General features: G+C 43.3%; 1 protein-coding gene across 1 annotated transcript in view; it reads left to right on the plus strand.

The window, feature by feature from the left end:
* Window positions 1-18,820, plus strand: part of WIPF1 (WAS/WASL interacting protein family member 1) — a 53,267-nt gene that overhangs the window by 19,716 nt on the left and 14,731 nt on the right. Inside the window, exon 2 of the mRNA XM_058809581.1 lies at window positions 1,153-1,264. The gene's annotated coding sequence lies outside the window, so the exon portion shown is untranslated. The remainder of the gene's footprint in view (window positions 1-1,152; window positions 1,265-18,820) is intronic.

Below are 18,820 nucleotides of genomic sequence, written 5' to 3' on the forward strand. Positions count from 1 at the left end.
CTGTATACATGTGTCTGTGCATTTATTATCTATGGAAGAAAAATTAATTTTTCTGTGGTTTTTTTTTAGTTTTTTTTGTTTTTCCTTTCCCTTCAGCAATGCTAATATAGAAGTTTGATTTGAGGGAGCTTCAAATTTAGATTAAAGCCTCATTAAAGAATCTTTAATTCTGGAAATAAATAGAATATACCACTCAATGTCACCTTAATCACTGGCTGGTTTTACTCCCCAAAATCTACATGGCAGTGTTGCACTGTTGAACTTGTGTCCACTGTGCACTTGGATCCATAGCACAGGGTTATTCTACTCTTGTAAGGGAAAAAGTAGGAGTTAAGATGTGCAACACCAGAGACTGCAAACCAGACCTGCATAGGCCAGCTTCAGAGAGTTTACTGCAGAATCCCCTCATGGGTTTCATTTTGCCATGTAGCGTATGCCAAGGTTGTGTGGCTGTGGGGGACTGGGCTCTTGAGACTGTTTTCTAAATAGAAGTAAATCTGTAAAATGCTGAAAGGCTACTATGCTTACATTTTATTTTAAAATTACTGATTTTTAAAGATTTTATTTTGTTGTTTCTATTACTGAATACATAAAATGGTCAAGTGTATTTTTTGTGGTGGTGTTATTTACAGCACATCTGTCACATCTTCCAGGCTGTTGCCTCTCCTTTTCTTCCCCCCCCCCCCATTTGTTTCAGCTTTTGCGCGTGTTTTTCTCTAGCCTAAACTACAGAAACCTCCTAATTACAAAGCTAGTTGTTGAACCATGTCCCTTAGTAGGAGCAGCTGTTGTAGTGGATGACTCTATTAGTCTTACCATCCCATCCATGGCTTTTTATGCCTTTTTGTTTTCCTTCCACCGTTTATAATGGCTTTTACTATGTATGCGATGCTGAAGTTGGAAGAATGATCTTAAATTTGTTTGAGAATAAACTGGGTCCTCTGGCCTCAGTGAGCAATAAGGAGAACCTAGCCAATGTGTTTTCCTGTTCTGATTCCTCTTTAGAGGGAGGGGGGCTGTTCTTCACAGTACGCTTCTACTTTCTCATGCAGAATTCCTACTTATTCAAGAAAATACATAATGGACACATGCTCAGGCTCTGTGATCCCCAATGGTTCACAATTAATAGTTCTTTTCCTTTCTTCCTTGCAGGATTGTGCAACCTGGGAAATGTTATTGCCATTTAACTAACTTCAGAAAGTGTATTCTGGACTGAATTGACCAGACCTCCCATTCTATGCAAGCATCTCCTGCTGGTGACCAGGTACAGAGCCTGTGGGGTTTGCACTGAGGGCTGGGAGTGGGTGGGAGTTGTGGTGTGAGCAGCAGCACAGGAAGCTCCTCTGCTGTGTGTCATTCCTGGCCTGTAAGCGTTGGAAGCTACTGAGCTATCTCATGTCTTAGGCTGCAGTGTGACAGTACAGGAGTCATTCTTCTCCAGGGCAGGATTAATGACAGTGCCAGTTTACAGGCGTGCTCTGATGTGCCACACCTTTCCTAATATCAGATTTAGGTGCCTTAGGTCACATCAGATTTTCTGCCAAATCCATAAGCTTTTAACATGTGAAGTGAGTTATTTTCTGTTTGTTTTTGTGGGGTTTTTTTCCATTCTAGTAGTACAAGGCTTACAGTGAAGGGGTTTAAGGCTTAGCAGCTAGGTCAGGAGACCTCAGGTATGATATTACCAGGCACAATGAATTGTAGTTGTCATGAATTAGAGCAGGTGACATTACACTTGAAAACTGCACAGTGAATGAAGCCTGCAACGTTTACAGTTTGGTGCTAATGGACAGGTACAGTATGAAAAGGTTCACTGAAACACATGGTTAGTAAGAAAGAAAGAGCATTGTTTACTTGTAAAAAATTTAATTAATTTTTAGTTTAATTTTTGGTTTAATTTTCTTCTCATTGCAGCAGAGGGTCCATCAGAAGGCATGGGCTGTAGATAGGCTGCAGTGTGCTGATCTGGAGCTGGTGCAGTCCAGCAGATCAAGTATTTCCTATCTCAGATGCTCTGTGTTGTAAACCCCAACTGGTGGCTTCCTTAGGATTACTGGGCCATGTAGAAACTGATGCTGGGAGGGTCCCAGAGTGGTTTGGAATGTTGGTTCTCTGTAGACATGAGCACAAAACCATTCAGGGTTTCTTCTAGATAAGTATATAGCTGGTCCAAGTGGGTTGATGCTTTGGTGTAGTTTCAGCTGTGCACTTGCTTTGGAAATCACAGTCTGGAGAAATCTGTGTGCTAGGCTTGGAAAATGGGAGAGGGAAGAGCTAGCCCCAGGAAGAGACAAATATCTCACTTCATTTGGGGATCCACAGCTCTTACCAGGCATGGACTGCTGCTGGATGAGGGTTGGTGCAAAGGCTGTTATTTGGAGAATTATTCCACAGGACTGAAAAAGATGGTACCACTGTGTTGTCAGTAGTCAAACCTCCCTGTTTGGGTAGGAGGGGATGGGCTGTTCAAAGAAGGGAGACAAGCAGGGTAAGGAAGATATGAGTATTTATAAACTGGCATTTATAAACTTACAATGCAATACTGAGATAAAGATGATACATTGTCACTCTCAGCCATTTCACACATGATATGGGATTATGGAAGGTCCCAGAAACAGCAGAAATAATGACAGCACAAATACCACCTGTGAGGAAAGACTGGAGGAAATATGATTGCTTAACCTAAAGAGGAGAAGTTCAAAGAGACATGTAGCCAGTTTTCAAATAACCATGAAGAAGAAAGGAATGAATTCTTTTATGCATCACTTGTAAATAGTGTGAAAAATAATAAATGAAATGACAGCAAACAGAGGTCTAAATAAAGTACTGGGAAAAGCTTAATTGGCTGATAGGATAACAAGATAGATGACAGGGATATTGCAGACTTTCCATCAGTGGAGATTTTTAGAGAAAAAAGAGTTGACTACTGCCAGGAATGATATAATCTATGGTGACTCAGGGGAAGGAAGGGTAAATGCCCTCTTCCAGCCCTGCTGTCTGTTGTTCTGTGTTTCAATCTCCTTGTTGACAGTGACTTTGAAATTTTCTGGTTATTGATGAAAGCTAAATAGTTATTTTAAAGGAATAAACACTTCCATATGGATGGTAGAGTGTATTTCATACTCCACTTTTCAGGGAGGGAATGAAAAATGCTGTTTCTGAGTTTCCTGAGGAGATCTTTCTCTTGGAAGTAAACAGATAAATGAGTGCATTATAGTCTGCACATTGTGGGAAAGTATTGAGTTATTGTTAGCAGCTGGCAGGGTAATGACCAGGTGTGCTCCTGCCTAAGAGGGGGACCTGGAAAGGCAGGCCCTGCTGCCTTCTCAGGTGAACAGAAAACTGCTCATTTACATCACAGATCTCAGAAGTCTGGTACTAATGGCAAACTTCAAATTCATGCTGGCTGCATTGGGCTGTGTTGAGCAGCATTCCCTAATAGCAAGTTCTGGTGGATCAATGCTCACCTGAAGAAGTGTTTGGCTGCAGAGCTGAGGCTGTGTTCGCACAGCAGCCCTGGTGCTGCTGTACCCTCTCTGTGCAGTAGCAGGGCTTTTTCTCTGAGTGGTGCTGCCTGGACTGGCTCTCCCTGTGACCCAGCCTCCTGTGAGCCTGCCTGCTCACAAGGGCCTTGGCACATGTGGAAGACAACAATGGTCCCTGTACCATCATTTTTTCAGGACTGCCAGTCAACAGGACTGCAGTTTAAAAGAGAAAGTAGACTTCATGAGAATAATGATGTCTTAGGACCTCATAAAACCAATCCAAAGCTTCCTTTCAGCTGTGAGTTTGATCCAGGTACGACAGCTCTCTGAGTTTAGGAAACAAATTGCTTCTTATTTGGAAGGTTGGGGCCTCAGATTTGAAGTAGGTCTTAACTCTCCATCTAATTACAAATTCTGGTTTTGAAAGCAAAGATGTTAGTAGTTACAGGTCAGTCTGCCGTCTGCTAAATTTAGCTTTCAAATTTACTTAAAGTTTGGTTTTCCCCTGCAAGCTAACCAAATCATTCAGCCAGTTTGATCAGGGTTTTGGCCGTATTTACAGGATTCAGCAGATGTGATGATAACTTTAGCTGGGGTTCAGCAACTGTGACAGCCACTCTTGTTACAGATAAGGGGAAATGGGTTGCCACCCTCCAGTACTTGCTGTTTCAGGGCACCTGCACTGAGCACTAAAGCCTGCAGGTACCAGTTTCTTTTCTCTTCTGAACTGCTGGTAGACTGGCACTAGCAAGGACAAATTACAACTGTTCTTTGGAGTAAGAGCATTTGTTGAATGTTCTGAAGAGGAAATGCAAGTGCTGAATGATGGTGTGTGGCTGCTTTTGGTTTTGTGGGTGTGTTTTCATGGCACTGGTATGTCCTACATACTTTTTTTCAGCTTGAACTACACTAAATTACTACTTTCATGCAATAGACCCGCATTTGGAATACCAGCAGGAGCTCAGCTAGACCTGCTATCTTGGGCAGAGGCCAATAATCTCTAAATCTGGCTGTTCCCTGGGTCCCAGGGAGTTCCTGTGCCACCTGTGTGGCAGGCTGCCTCAGAGGTGCCAGCTAACACAGAGGTGCCATGCTGGCTGGGCACCACTTCCAAAACACTGGCAAGAGCCAGGAGGCACTGCTGACCCTGGAGCAGCTGGGTGAGGCCCCTTGTCTCTCCTCAGGCAATGGCTTGTGGCTCCTGCTGGGTTCAGGCGAGATGTGCATTTGTCCCTCTTGGCATATTGACCTTCCTGGCACCTCTGCCTGGGCCTGAGCTGTGCAGCCACCAGCTGTGGCCCCACATGGGCTGTCACCACAGTGGCCTGAGCCCCCTGGTAAACCCATGCCCTCCAGGACAGGCACCCACGAGGCACACTGCCTTTGGCTACTCTTGCTTCATGGAAATGTTTTGTTGTGGAAGGTCATATAAAACAGTTAGAGATATAAATATTTAAAATAAAATGCAGATAACTGAGTGGAACCTCTTGGCTTTTACTCACCATGACTTGGGAAACACTCTCTTTTGACATGTGTTGACTGAACCAGCTTCCTAAGTATCAAGTGGAGGGATGCTGTGTGTTTCCAGCCCGGGTAGCTGCAGCAGGCAAGGCAGCTGTGCTGTTTTCCCTCTCAGGAAGGCAGTTCAGGACATGCCTTTGTCTTTATGTAGGGGGAGATTGGCTAGTTTGTGTCCTGAGCTGTGACTTTGCCCTGACTATTTTTTTGGCAGAATCCATTAATAATCATTCTTTCCAGCTTCTCCTCTTTGCTTACTAGTTAAGTACTTGCCATGTGCAGCTGTAAAAAGCTGTTTCCAAAGAGAAATAAACTGGAGCAAAAACTTCTGTAATTGGAGATGGGGAGGAAAGCAGATGGGCGTTTTCAGTTTGTTGTCCTTGGATGCTTTTTGTTTCATCTGTGCCATGCTTTAAACCAGAGCCCTTTACAGGACTGTGTGCCCTCCTGCTTCTGCAATCTGTGTCCTCCCAGTCCTAGCTGGAGCAGCACCAATTTGCCTGTGTCCCTTGCAGGACCAGGGATAATGGGGGCAGTCAGCATCAGTCAGAGAGCCCTGTGCTTCATCAGCAGTGCCATGATGTCAGTACAGCAAGATAGAAATCTCTTCAGGTCTCAAACTTTGACAAGGCATAAAAATAGTTTCCCTCTTTCTCTGTTTTTTTTTTTTTGTTTGTTTTTTTTTAACCCAAACTCCACATTATTAAGCACACACAAATTTTAGTGCCTCTCCAGGTAGATCTGGGAATTTAAATTCCTGCGTTGTCTTTTATGTAACATTAGAATTGCTTTGAGTTTGAAGGAACCACGGGCTGATGAAAAACAGAACTGGTACCTTGCCATCTATTAGATAATTGCCAAAACAAGTAGAGAAGCCTATTTCATAAATGAAATCTTCAGAAGCTATCTTTACTTACAGGGCTTCCAACTGAACAATGAAACCTTAGATTAGTCACAGACAACTTAACTGTGTGCCCTTACTGTAGGTGTTTAAATTGGCATCACCTGCTGCAGATTTGTGCTGTGTACTCGGATGCATACCTGCAAATTTCATGGTCCCAGTATCATTAAGTATTCAGCTAAAGGCCAGGTGTCTAATCTGAAACCTCCAATTCAATGTTATCTCACCTATATTTCATAAACATATATATTGCATAAATACCAAGTCTTGCTGCAAAAGCAGATGGAAGGATTCATGTAAAAATGGCTTTACAAAGCTATTGTGGGTAAAATTTTTATTGTAGCTCTGTTCTAGTAAATGAAACAAAGTGTAATTGTGGTTGGTCAATACTTTGATCTCAGCTTGGCTTATAATGATATAAATATGAAGAATATTAGTATTGCCTGGATTTTGTTCTCTGCATTTTGGCAGCTTATTTATGAAATAATCGAAACGTCTCTTAGCTGTACCTCTCTTTTCCAAGTGACTTTTGACATTTTTTTCTTGCCAAAAGGCAGCGTTGGAAATACTTAACAGAAAAATTCATCCTCGTATTACTCAGGATGTTTTCCAGATTGGACCAAGTGGAAATTGCTGGTGATAGGAACAGCACATGAGTATTGCTGGTGATTGCACACATGCAAATTCTGATGCTGAAGGCTGAGGTCTCTCCTATAGCCTGTGGAGAGATGTTCAGTGTGCTGTGGGTTAGATTTTGACTGCTCTGCAAAGAGACAAACTAAATCCAAATGGAGGAGGAAGAATTTCAGGTTTGTCCTTCCACTGCTTCTGCTGTAAATGGGAATCTGGGTGAGCAGCCACCAGGACTCCGACTCCTTGCCTGGGGCTATCTCTAAACACCAGTCCACAGGTTCCAAAAGCCCCTGGGCTGGAGATGACCTTCTGCAGGGCACTCTGCAGGCCACCAATTCACTTGGGAGCTGCCCTTCCCTAGGAGTGGGTCTAGAGCAGGAGATCCTCTGTGGGGTTTCTGTACATATTTCCATTAGGTAGCAGGTTATTTGTCCAGTAACTGGTGCTGGAGGCAGGAAGTCCTGGTCAGCTCAGAATAAGGCATATGATGGATTCAGCACATTCAGTACTCAAGAGGAAAACATGAGTCTTTATTGTCCCTGCTGCTGTTCTGCGTTAGCCCTAGAACTTCAACTGGCAGCCCTCATCATTTATCATACAGATTCTCATTAATGCTTTGGGATTGTATCTTCCTCTAAGTCAAAGACAACTTCCTAGGTCTGCAATGAAACCACAGCAGTTCCTGCTAAGGACAGGCAGTACTTTTTTTTTTTTTTTTTTTTTTTAATGAAAATAAATAGACTCTTTAAGATATTTCTTGTAGTTCCAACTCAATATCAGATTAAAACTGATGTTTTTTAAAAGAGAGAAAATGATGGTCAGATTTAGTAGATTTTTATACATGATGCAAAGAACCAGACAATGCAGAGATAGTGACAACCTGCTTTATTTAATGATTCCTTAATGGTTATCTGATCTGTTACTTTTGTACAATCCATCTAAAGGTAGTTTTAAGGTTGTCTTATTGAACATTTTTAATAACAGTAGTGTGTTGCTTCCTCTGTCTGTAGTTGCAGAAGTTTACTGCTGGATTCTACCCAGGTAGATAATTGGGTGGTGCAGGAGCATAACATTTTGGCTTTGTTTTTAATATGGATTAGAATAAGGCATCATTTGCCAGTACTGCTGGGATATTAGGTGATCATGTAATTTCACATGTGCAATTAGGTGTTTTCAGTAATATTATTACTTTCCTTTTTTGTTTTTAAATTGATCCTTTTCAAACCAAAATGTGTATGATAAGACATTTGAGATTAAAATTAATCTCTTATCCTTGATTTACCTTCTGGTTGGGTTTTTTATTGCTTTGGATGTAATTTCTAAAGTTTTGTAGACCACTGAGAGCAGATAATGAACTTTTAGCCACAGTATCTTGAGTAGTTCGGGATGAGCTAAGATTGGCTCCAATGTGAAGAAGGGGCAGTTGAAGTCCCAGAGTCTGGGGAGGGGTTGTTTGCTCAAAAAAGAAAGAGAAAACCCTCTCATTGCTTCAGGTTACTCTTTGTCCCCTCTTTTCCCTCCCCTTTATTATTTCCATCCTGATTTTAAAGTCTTGTCCACAGGTTTGTTTTTATATTTCCCAGATCCTTTAAAAATAATTACTGAAACCATAGCAGCCCACGGGAAAGCTTTCCGAGACACAGCGCGAGCTAGAGAGCAGGCCAAACTTCAGAGGCAGAGCTCTTTCCAAGCAAGGAAGAGTGGATACTGGGAGTTTCTTTGGGTGTTTGTGCAAATGGGTGCTTTGTTGTCCAGCTTCTGTGTGTGCAGATGCCCAGTATACACTGCCCAGCTATACCCTGTATCTGCATTTTGGGGGGTTGAAAGTGATAGTCATTTATTACTGTAAGCTATCTGTAAAATTTGTGAGAGTTTCATTTTGTAGCTATTCTCAGAGGAGGATCTAAGATAAAATACCTACCTTGGTAAATACTGAAAGTATGAAAAGTAATGGTATATTTTGTATATGATATATATTCATTTTAAAGTCAGTAAACTGAAAATTTTCAATTGCTTTATTGCAAACTTGCGCTAGTTCCTTAGGCAATGTGAATTGTAAAAAAGTAACTGTTTTGTAGCAGCCCAGCGGTGTCTGCAAAAACCTTAATTTTTCCTGGCCATGTTACTGAAATAAGCCTTCAAATGGCAGATCAAATGTTTTACAGCTTTTTGAAGTGGAGGTCAGAGAAGGTTTGTGAACACAGGGAATACAGGGGATATGCAGAATGAGTTATCCTGTAGTACCTACTCAGTTAGTAAGAAGTGGGGTGAGTTTCTGTTCAATATCAGTGGGTGGTTTGTGAGCAGGGCACAGAGGGTACATTGTGGGGAGTTTGTTGATGGCTGTGGTCCTTGCAGACAGATGTCAGCACATCTTGGTGGTTGCTCTCCCCAGGTTCATGGAGCAAGGTACCAGCAGTGCTGAGCACAAGGCATGGCATCTCTGTGCCAACCATGGCTGTGGGCCTTGCTCCACCAGCCTTCCTGATGCAAAGGATGGGGCTGTGGGAGTCAGTGCCAGCCTTGCCTGCTGACTGTGACACTTGTCAAATTCATTACTTATGTGCAAATATGATTTGGTGCCTCACAAGTGATCTGGTTTAATGACTAACCCCGAGCTACAGTGCAAATCCCTCCTGGGAGAGAACATCAAGGGGCTTCATGGGATATGCTCTTCCTAATCTCTAATTCTGACCTCAAAAAGTTCAAATGCTTCAGCAAAGTCAGAAGGTACAATGAGTCTCATCCAGTTGCCTCTGAAAACTGGCCTGAGCCTTTCCATGAACTCTAATGAGAATAAATTCAAGCTCTCCATCTCTACCCTGTCCAGTGGAGGTTTCTCACCACTTTGCAGCTTCAAATCATTCAAAATGAGCTTCAAGAACGGAAAATTAGATTTTTTCTTTTAAATTAAAATCTCTGCCAGGCCTGGTTGCCTGTTTCTCACAAAACTGATTTATGGGTCTTGCTGCGTTGAACCGAGGCTTTTATTGACAGTAGCCTGGCTCCGAGGTGGTGGTTCTCTGTACTGTCCATGGTGGAGCAGGTTCCCTTACATTATGCAGATCTGGGGCTGGCTTTTGTTTTGTTTTTCCCACACTCCAGGCAGATCAGTCTTTGATTGCTCCTCTAATGGCAGGTATTCGAGTTACTCTAATTTATGTCAACACCTGGGCTGTAAAAATTCCAATGCACTCTTGCTTGTGCAGTTGGTCTTTCCCTGATGACTGCCCAGGCCACTTAGCTTTTTGTTTGGGCTTTTGATGTGAAATCTGAGCTGATCTCTGTGCACTGTAGTTTTTCAACATTCTCATAGGAATATTGTAATATTTATAAGCGGGATTGGAAAACTATGCTTTCAATTCATTCCACATGTCTTGCCCTTATGTGCCTCAGATTTCCCCTTTAGTGGCACTTACTATTTTAATATCATTTTATAGATGCTGCCTGTAGTAGAACAACCACAATTCACTGCATGTTTAGTAAGACTTAGTTGATTGTGATGAAGAAAATGCTTTATATTAAAAAAGCCTGTTTGAATGCTGAATTTAATTCTAAACTTATATCTACTGAGAAATGAAGCAATCTGATAGTGTGGGAGGTTTGGGAGGTTCTCGATCCTTTTCTGCAAGTATCCATTGTTGTTAAATGTTTTTGACTGCTGCTTCATGTCATCCTGTTGATTAGAGAAAGATGAATGAAGGCACCATGAGCAATGGTGTTGTGCAGGTCACATCATTATAATTTATTGCCCTGGGCATGGAGAGGATGTGGTGTGGGGCATCCCATAGCTCCCACAGTGTAATCTGCAGCTCCAGGTGGGCTCTTGTCATCCCAGCCTCAGGACTTGCAGAGGTTTGCCCCTCTCATTATAACTGCTGCTCTGAAGGGGACTGCAGCACACCTGTGGGAGGGCAGCACAACTCCACCAGCAAAATCCCAGAGTTTGCTCTCCATATTTGATTACCTTCTTGACTTTTTTCTGTGTGTACTGAAAGTTGCAACAGCTCAAGTATCCAAAAAACCCTCCATTTATGGTGGACTAATTTATGGTACTTTTGGCCTGTTATGCTACAAAAAAGTGTATAGAAGGGAAAAAATGCTCCAGGTTTCTGTCAATTTGATTCAAAGAGCAGGGTTGCTGTCGTGCTACACAAAGCAAACAAGTGGTCAGAGCTGTAACAACCTAGAAATAAAAGTGGAGCAATAGGTGGAAAGACAAAAGGTGGATATGGTCATGTCAACAAAAGCTGTTTTCCCATGGTAACAAGCTGGGGATTCCAAAGGTCAGGCCATCCCTTTTTGCTTCTGGGTCACCAGATGTGGCTTGTGGGGAACATCCCTCCCTGCCCCTCACTGTTTGCTGCCTGCTACTGCCAGGCCATGAGTGACCCTGCCTGCTCAGAGTGGTGCCATGTTGTGAGGATAAGATGATGAAAAAAGTCTTGGTCTTAAGTGCAATTATTTTTGTTCTGATTTAGGACTAAATAATCTGGAGGCAATACTCAGGAATCCCTAATTTCTGAACTAGTCTGTTCACCCTACTGGCAGCTCCTTGAGTTTAAGACAGTTTTGGGGAGAAAGCTGTGCAGTGCTGAGCAGCCACATGACATTGAGTGAGCACTACTACAGTGATGAGACACTGGAAAAAGTAGCCCCATTGCAGAGAAGCTCTTGGGCTATATGTTAGGAGCACTATTTTGTGAACACTAAGTGTTCACAATGAGGAGCAGATGAGGGAATAAGCTGGAGAGAGACATCAGGTCCTTTCTTGCCCCAAGTGTGTTGTCCCTGTGTGGAGAGGTTGCCCCTGTGGCTCTCCAGAGCACTGGGAGTCAAGTGTCCCTTTCAAGGTCACCTCCAGCCTGTGAGAATCCTCCTTGGCTGTGCTGGGGCAGTGCCTGGATAACAGCCTCCTGTGTTGGTTCCAGCACTCACCTTGATGAGAGGTGGGTGGTAGATGGTGAAGTGTTGCAGGCAGCTCTGCTCTGGACAGCTGAAGGAGAGCTCTCAAACAGCTCATCCTTAGCCATCACTTCTTTCTGGGAGAGAGGGTGAAGCCTTTTGCCCTAGGGCTTTCTGCAGAGTGGTTGGGGAAAGGGCCTTTCAGTTTTTGGTGTGGGGGCACCGATGGGATGGAGCTGGCAGAGGTGACAGTGTCTGAGCATGTGTCCTCCTGTCCTGAGGACCGGAGTACAGCCCAGTAACTCGATTTTTCTGCTGGATTTGGCCCTGGCCTCCTGCTGAGGAAGGACACACATGTGCTTGTTTCAAGAAGAGTGAACTCCCTCCTGAGGTGCCTGGTGCAGCAGGGGCTTTGCTCCAGGTGTCCTTTGCAGCGCTGAGGTCCTGTTCCCAGGACCAGGTTGCTGTGGTGGGGAATGTGACCTGACCCTTGTTACCTGGACAGACAGGAGTGTTTTTGTACAACTCCTCTGGGCACACTGGCTGAAAGAAATGATAGAGTATGGATTGGATGTAAGCAATTTCTGTTTTCAGTGAGTCAGATACTTTCTGCTATAGGGTGTTTGCTCTGACATAATCAGCTTTTCCTCAAGTCTACATCCAGACACGTAGACTGACCAAAAGCTTAGCTGTTTTTTCCAAACAGGACTATATTGGTTACCAGAGGCAGTCCTCCAAAGTTAGCCATTGCCTGTGATCCTCTGCATATCTTGAAAAGTATTTCACTGAAAAAATAATATTTTTAAAATACTTGGATTAAAACAACTTTCTGTCACCATAGCAGCCTATTTCTTAGCTGTAATTTTTTATGGATGCAGCACCACTGGATTTTCTCCATTAAAGTCTCAATTGTGTTTGACAGATGAGGTTTGCTGGATGCAACTTGCTGTGGACCATAGGTGCATCTGGCTGTTACTGCTCTCACACCTGGATCATGTGCTGGCTCAGGGCTCTCTTGACTCACTTGTCACTGACACACACAGTAACCTGCTCTGTTACAGTATTCCTGGGGTGGTAGGAAGTAGATGCAAAGTGTTCAGGGGGTTTTAGGTCTCTGGGAAATTACCCAGTGTGAGCTGCAGATCATGGTGACTGGAGGATCAGTGCACTTGGCTGGATGCTCTGGGAGGAGGGAGTAAGCATGAGGAGTGTGGAGGAAGATGGAGATGCTGTAGGGTTGACAGAGCACAGGGGCCTGGGATAACATGCATAGAGACATGAAAGCACCTGCCAGCATCCTCACTTTTTTCCCCTCACTAGTCATGTCTTTTGTTTGTTCTTGTTATTGTTTATCTTTACTGGCTCTCACTAGCTCCCCAACATCTGCACCTTTCATATACCTCTTACAATGGCATCACTGAGCTAAACTAACTCTGCAATTTCTTCAAAAGGTATGTCCAAAACAAAAAACATCTCCTCTCTCTGCAGCCTAAGTATGGCAGGAAAAATGCTCACTGTGATACTGGCTTGACATGTTTCTTTCCCAACAACTACCCCATCCACTTCTGCTAGAGACCCTTCAGGCTTTTGCCTTCCACTTCTCCCCTTTTGGTCCCTGCCTGCAGCAGGAGGGTGTTGCATCCCCCACACCAATCACTGCTGAATTGGAAAAGATGCACTTCCCATTGGGACATCCTCCTGTGTGTTGTTCAGCTTGGGCCAAATCCTATTTCAGGGCCACATAGATCTCATCCACTTCCACCTGTGCCTGTGAATAAAGCTTCTCATCCTTCACCCCTCCAGTGGGTCTAGGCAGGAGCTCTCCATCACTGACTGCTGTACCTCCTCTGCCCTGGCATTTTGTGTAAGGGGTGGCATTTTTCAGTGTGGTGGAAAGTCATACTCAAAGTCATACTCATTTTGGGCACTGCAGAGCGTTTCCTTGAAATGCCAAAAGTCCCCAGTAAAGTAGGCTTCCTCTCTCTGGCAGCAGCAGATCCCCAGAACTTCCCCGGGTCTCAGACAGCCAGAGTAACTTCTCTTCTGTTGGTCTCTCTTTTGGCTGTCCAGATCTCTGCAGGTGGTTTTAGGGGTGAAAAGTTAGTGCCTACTTTTGGTACCACAGCTTCCTCCAGACAGGATAGGACAATCTACATTCTCACACCCTTGTAATGCCCTGTCTCAAGCCACAAAATCTTGTAATCCCTGCACCAAAAGGATTGTCTTCTCAGCCAAAAACTATTTTAAAAGACCATCACTGGTGTTAAAGGACTCAAAAATACTGACAGTATCACTTTAGATGTCACTTTGTCCCCTGAAGCTGGTGAGCTTCAGAAATTTTATCCCAGTTAGGAGAATGAAAATCCAGACTTTCCTGCTGAGTAGAAGGCTGTTACACGGCAAATCCTAGTGTCTCAATTAAACCTTGTATCAGGTTACTTGAGTGCCAGGTAGGCTTTTCACTCCTCCATGTGCAAGTGATTGAGGCCAGAGAGTCTCCTAAATATTCTTTCTTTACTCTGTAGGGGAATTCTTCAGTATCTTCCAGTAGCTTCAGGCCCAACTGAATTTGGTTTGGTACCCTTGTTGAACTCTTTAGGGACTAAAACTCATCTGTCTGTATATTTATTTATAGATGTCTATATATTTAGAAACTTTAATAAAAAGAGAAGAGGAAAAACACCTGATATTTTTCAGGGGGGGATTTACTGGTGTGGTGTTCCATGGGAGGGCCACCTTCAGCATCCTCTGAAGTTCTCATTCACACTGTGCCACTCCTGGGCTGACACTTGGTGGAGGCAGCCCCTCTGGCCTTGGGAGACGGTGGTGGTGGAATGTGGGGCATGTAGGCTTACTAATCACTCAGGTCTGCCAAGGAAAGTGGGAGCAGGGGGTTCAAATTTCATTACATCATTGTAACTATTTTTAGCAAAAAAGCTTAATAGCTCGGTACTCTGTTAAAAAATGATTAATGAAAAATACTGTGGTCTATATAAAACTGATTGTGATTTTCCAACTACTTTGTAATGCATTTAGAGTTAGCTGTCCTTTTTGTTTTGAGAGCTACCTTACTAAAGTATTTGGTAGTGTGGCCCAATTTCCTCAAATTCAGATTTTAAAACAAAAATAATTCCTTTCTTTCATTAGGAGAAAGTAATGGATTTTGAAAGAATCAAGTCAACACTGATTTGGAAGTTGGGCCCTTTTGCATAGGGGAGCAATCAGCATTTTAATTGGCAACTTCAGAGATTTTTTCCCCTTAAATTTATACATTGTTTTATTTCTACAGTTGTTTGTTCCTTCCTCTTTTTTTGCTTGGAAATTAATCACGCAGGAAATGATTAACCACAGTGAGCTTGTCTGTCTGCCTCTGACTCAATGTTTAAGAGGGAGGGCCTTCAAGCAGCTCAAAATGTCTGACCTGATACAAACCAAGCACTGGCAGTGTGGTTGTTCACACTGTCTATCCCACAATAAAGGTGATGCTTCTTTTTGTTTCATTTGTTTCATAGCTTCTTAAAAGATGTGATCATTTACACTAGAAATGCCTAACATATTTTTAGGTGCCTAGAAAATGTTAGGACATGTGTCCTGGGTTTTCAAGTACCAATACACCTTCAGCCTTGGTCTTTTGGAACCACCTCCTTTTCAACAACCCTGCAGCACCAAGCATTATAAGAAGCTTTGTTGTTAACAGATTTGGTGGGTAAAATTTTCTTACTAGGTGGATTGGTTACTATTTCAGGTATTATAGGGTCAGTTGTTAGCAATTTAGCATAATAGCCTTTTCTTAAATTCAGTTCTTTCCCACTGACCAAAAGCAAAAAATGATGCGAGTCCATTGCAGAAGTGTAGGACAGTGACCAAAGCTTTCCTCTAATGGCAGAGTTACACTTAACTTCTCAGGACATCTCTGTGGTCTGTGAGAAACACTCATCCTGTGAACTGGTGATGAACAGAGCAGCTGCAGAGTTCGAGTTCAGCATTGTGCTGACTCGGCTGTTTTGGGTCTGCAGCCCAGGAGGTGCTCTCCTCCCAAGGGCTGCTCCCAGCACTGCCCCGGGCTGTGAGGGCAAGTCACCAGGCCACTGCATCTCTTCAGACCATTGTTATTCTTCATATAGGCTTATAGTGAGTCAGACAGAGAAACAGATTGTACAAAATCGAACAACCAAACAGCAAGGATGAGTTGGAGATTCAAAGACAGAGCTGCTGTTTCTTCCTGAAATGCTTCAGCTTGAATTTCTAAAAATCTCCTTTTCATCAGCAGAAGCAGAGTCAGACTGACAAAAGTAAGAGTGAAGCAGTATTGCAACTTTGATTTTAAACTTAAATTTGACAATCTAGGGTGTTTATGGGCTCTGTAAGTGTATGCATGATATGTTTTTGTGTGGGCACACAGGTTTCTCAGTCACGCCATGTGATCTCTTTTCTGATGGCTCCTAAAGGAAGTGTGTGCTCTAGAGCCCCATGAGTAAACAACCCTGCAGGATGCTCGTGTTAAACTTCAGGCCAGTTTTGCCAGAGTTTGGTTTCTTCAGAAGCTTGTCCTGTGCTTCCAAAATGCCATTTTCCAGCCTGTCTCTGAGGGCTATAGGGCTTGTTCAACAGCCGCAAAATGCAAGCTCACCAGTGTGTACCTAATTTCGATGGCAGTTCAGTTGAGAGAGCCCTTCAGTGCCAGAAATACCAGCTAGTGTGCAGTGGTTGAGTACAGGAACATGTAAGGTGGGATAGAGAAGGAGGGAACACCTAGTGCATTTCTCCCCACTGCCTCCTTGCAAATCATGTGTGCAGAGAGGGTTTTGGAGAAGCTGCATGGGTCTGTGGGTAGTGGCTTCCCCTTAGAGAACTCAGGCTTCAAGCATCACCTTACTTCCTCTTTATGCCACCAATTCCTTAAGAAGCTGATCTAAAACAATCCAGTTAAAAGGGGAAAAAAAGTAGAACAGAGCAGCCCAAGAGGGAAACAATCTGTAACTGACAGGAAGGTAGACAAGTTAGGGTATTTTACAGGAAGTGCTTCACAGACCACCTGGCTCACTTGCTGCATTCAGGTCTGAGCTGCCTTAAAGGATTCATTTAAAAGTCTGATATCAAACCAAACTGTATTCTGCCTGCTCCAGAAACTTTCCTGTGACACATGGAGTTCCAAAGAGACTGATGGTACGTTATCTAGACTGCTTTGACTTCCTAGCAGAGCAGTGCAGAGAGAAGAATTTCTCTTTTGAATCCGATGAAGCAGTTAAAGGCTTGGTGAAATACCCTCATGGCACAGTTAAGCTAGAGACAACTGCAGCTGTGAAAAGACTGTGTTAAGAAACAGGATGATTGTGGTCTACTGTAAGAAATAATTTTCCTGTTGACTATTTTTTTAAACAGGAAGCTGAAGAACAAAGCAGCATTAGTCTTGGTGCTTTTAATAGGTTTCAGATTTCAAATATTGCATTTAGAATATGCTGATTGGGAAAGCATAGGACTTTGTGCAGCTTTTATGTAACAGCTGAAAGCTACAAATATGGAAGATGGGAATATAACTAAATTCAAGTGGATCCTCTGACTATGAAGCTGTTGTTTCTCTGAGGTAGGTTAAGGTGCTCAGTAATGCAGCAGGGGACTGCTGAGAGCAGGCTGCTCTGTTTGCAGCACTGTGAACGCGTGCATTTGCACAGCATCGTGTAGGCTCGGCTCCACAGTTTCCTCTTTGCTACTCACTCTGTCTATCTGCCAGCTTCCCCTCTGCTTTGCTGGCTCTTTTGCAGTAACTGGAAACAGTTTCTGCAGTATAGGAGAAAAAAACCTGCTGGCACTAGTGCCCCACACCACTTTGAACTCCATGACTTTTCTAGATGGTCAGCCAGAGCTATGGGTGATGCGTCTGAACTCTTTCCTCCACAAAGATTTTACACAAAATCCATTAAAGTCTTATTTCAGAAAATGTTTCTTCTGAGGAAGGTAACTCAGCAATTTGGGGGGGGGGGGGAGGGAAGGGGGGTTGCAGCTGTATTCTAATTCTTTTGGGGAGGAGCATCTGATGAGATAAATCTGTACTTCTAAACAGTTTTTTCTGACACACATATCATGGATCATGTCAGATGCCATTACAGACTTCGTAGGTGGTGACTCACTGCAAATGCCATTTTGTTTCATTCAGCACATTTTCATAATGTTCATTTTAACTGTAAAGGGTACTGTACCTGGTATGATGGTGATTTGACAGATACTGTGCTATCACACTTCCCCTTGGTCTTATTGAAAACATTTAAGTTGCTTTAAAAAGTAAGAGCTGTGTATGCATGTAAATAACTGCCCTGGGGACCTCAGCCATCAGCCTGGGGTTGTCTGGAGAATTACCCTGTTCCTGTTCCCACTGTGTTTACCTGTCTTATGCAAACATTATATAAATCACTGTTACTAAAGGTGGCTCAGGTGAATGGCCAGCATGGGTGAAAGCTCAGATAAAAAAGCACATGCTCAAATGCCATAGCACTATTAGAAATGCTCCAAAGCCCCTGATAGGCACAGTTCCAGCAAGCTGTGTGCCAAAATGCCACAAAAAGCCCTCGTGACTTGAAAATATAGTCCTTGACAGGACTTCAGGCTTTTTTTTGGTTGTTGTTCCATAATTTGGTTGCAGTAAATCTCTATATCTCAGGTGTGACCCTCCTAGGATTGCCTGAGGCTGAAAGTTCAGCTTGGGGTGGGGAAAAGTGGGAGTGTGGTCCCTGACAGGGAAGGCTGTGAAAGGCTGAGCTTTAGCAGCCAGGCTTTTCTGTCTGCAGCAGCCTGCAGCTGAGAGGCCAGGCTGACTGCTTCCCTTCCTCCTCAGGGAGAGTTCCAGAACATGTCTGTGTGTGCTGCTTCTGAGGAGGAGGAAGGTGCATTCAGACATCATGATGGAGCTTGGGATCTTCAGAGCAAGAAGCATGAGTCCATCCCAGAGCTCTGCTATTCCACTCTACCCATAACAGTGGAGGTGCAGGAATCTTTTAGCAACTAAAGGGATTTAATAAGTTGGCATCTCTTTCTGAGTATGATCCTAAAGTATGATTCCTTCTTGAAGTAAGGGCTGATGGTATAGCTTTGGGGCTATCCTGAAGCACTCCCATGGGAACAAGATTGTTGGATTTAACAGAGTTCAGTTTGGTTACTGCATTTTGTGCACTGCCGTAGCAATGCATGGATTGTGTAAGTGTTCAAAACTGGATGTATATCTCTGGGTTTGTATGGCGGTGGGGATCATGTAGGGAGCCCCTGTTAAAAGATGTGGCTGGTTTCCATACAATTACATATAAAATACTTTTTGCTGATTATTTAGATTTCAAAAATGTAGAATATAAACCTGTTAGCTGCAAGGATGTTTTCTAGCTGAGTAGAA

This window comes from Ammospiza caudacuta, chromosome 8 (genome assembly GCF_027887145.1).
Source record: "Ammospiza caudacuta isolate bAmmCau1 chromosome 8, bAmmCau1.pri, whole genome shotgun sequence".
Lineage (NCBI taxonomy): Eukaryota > Metazoa > Chordata > Aves > Passeriformes > Passerellidae > Ammospiza > Ammospiza caudacuta.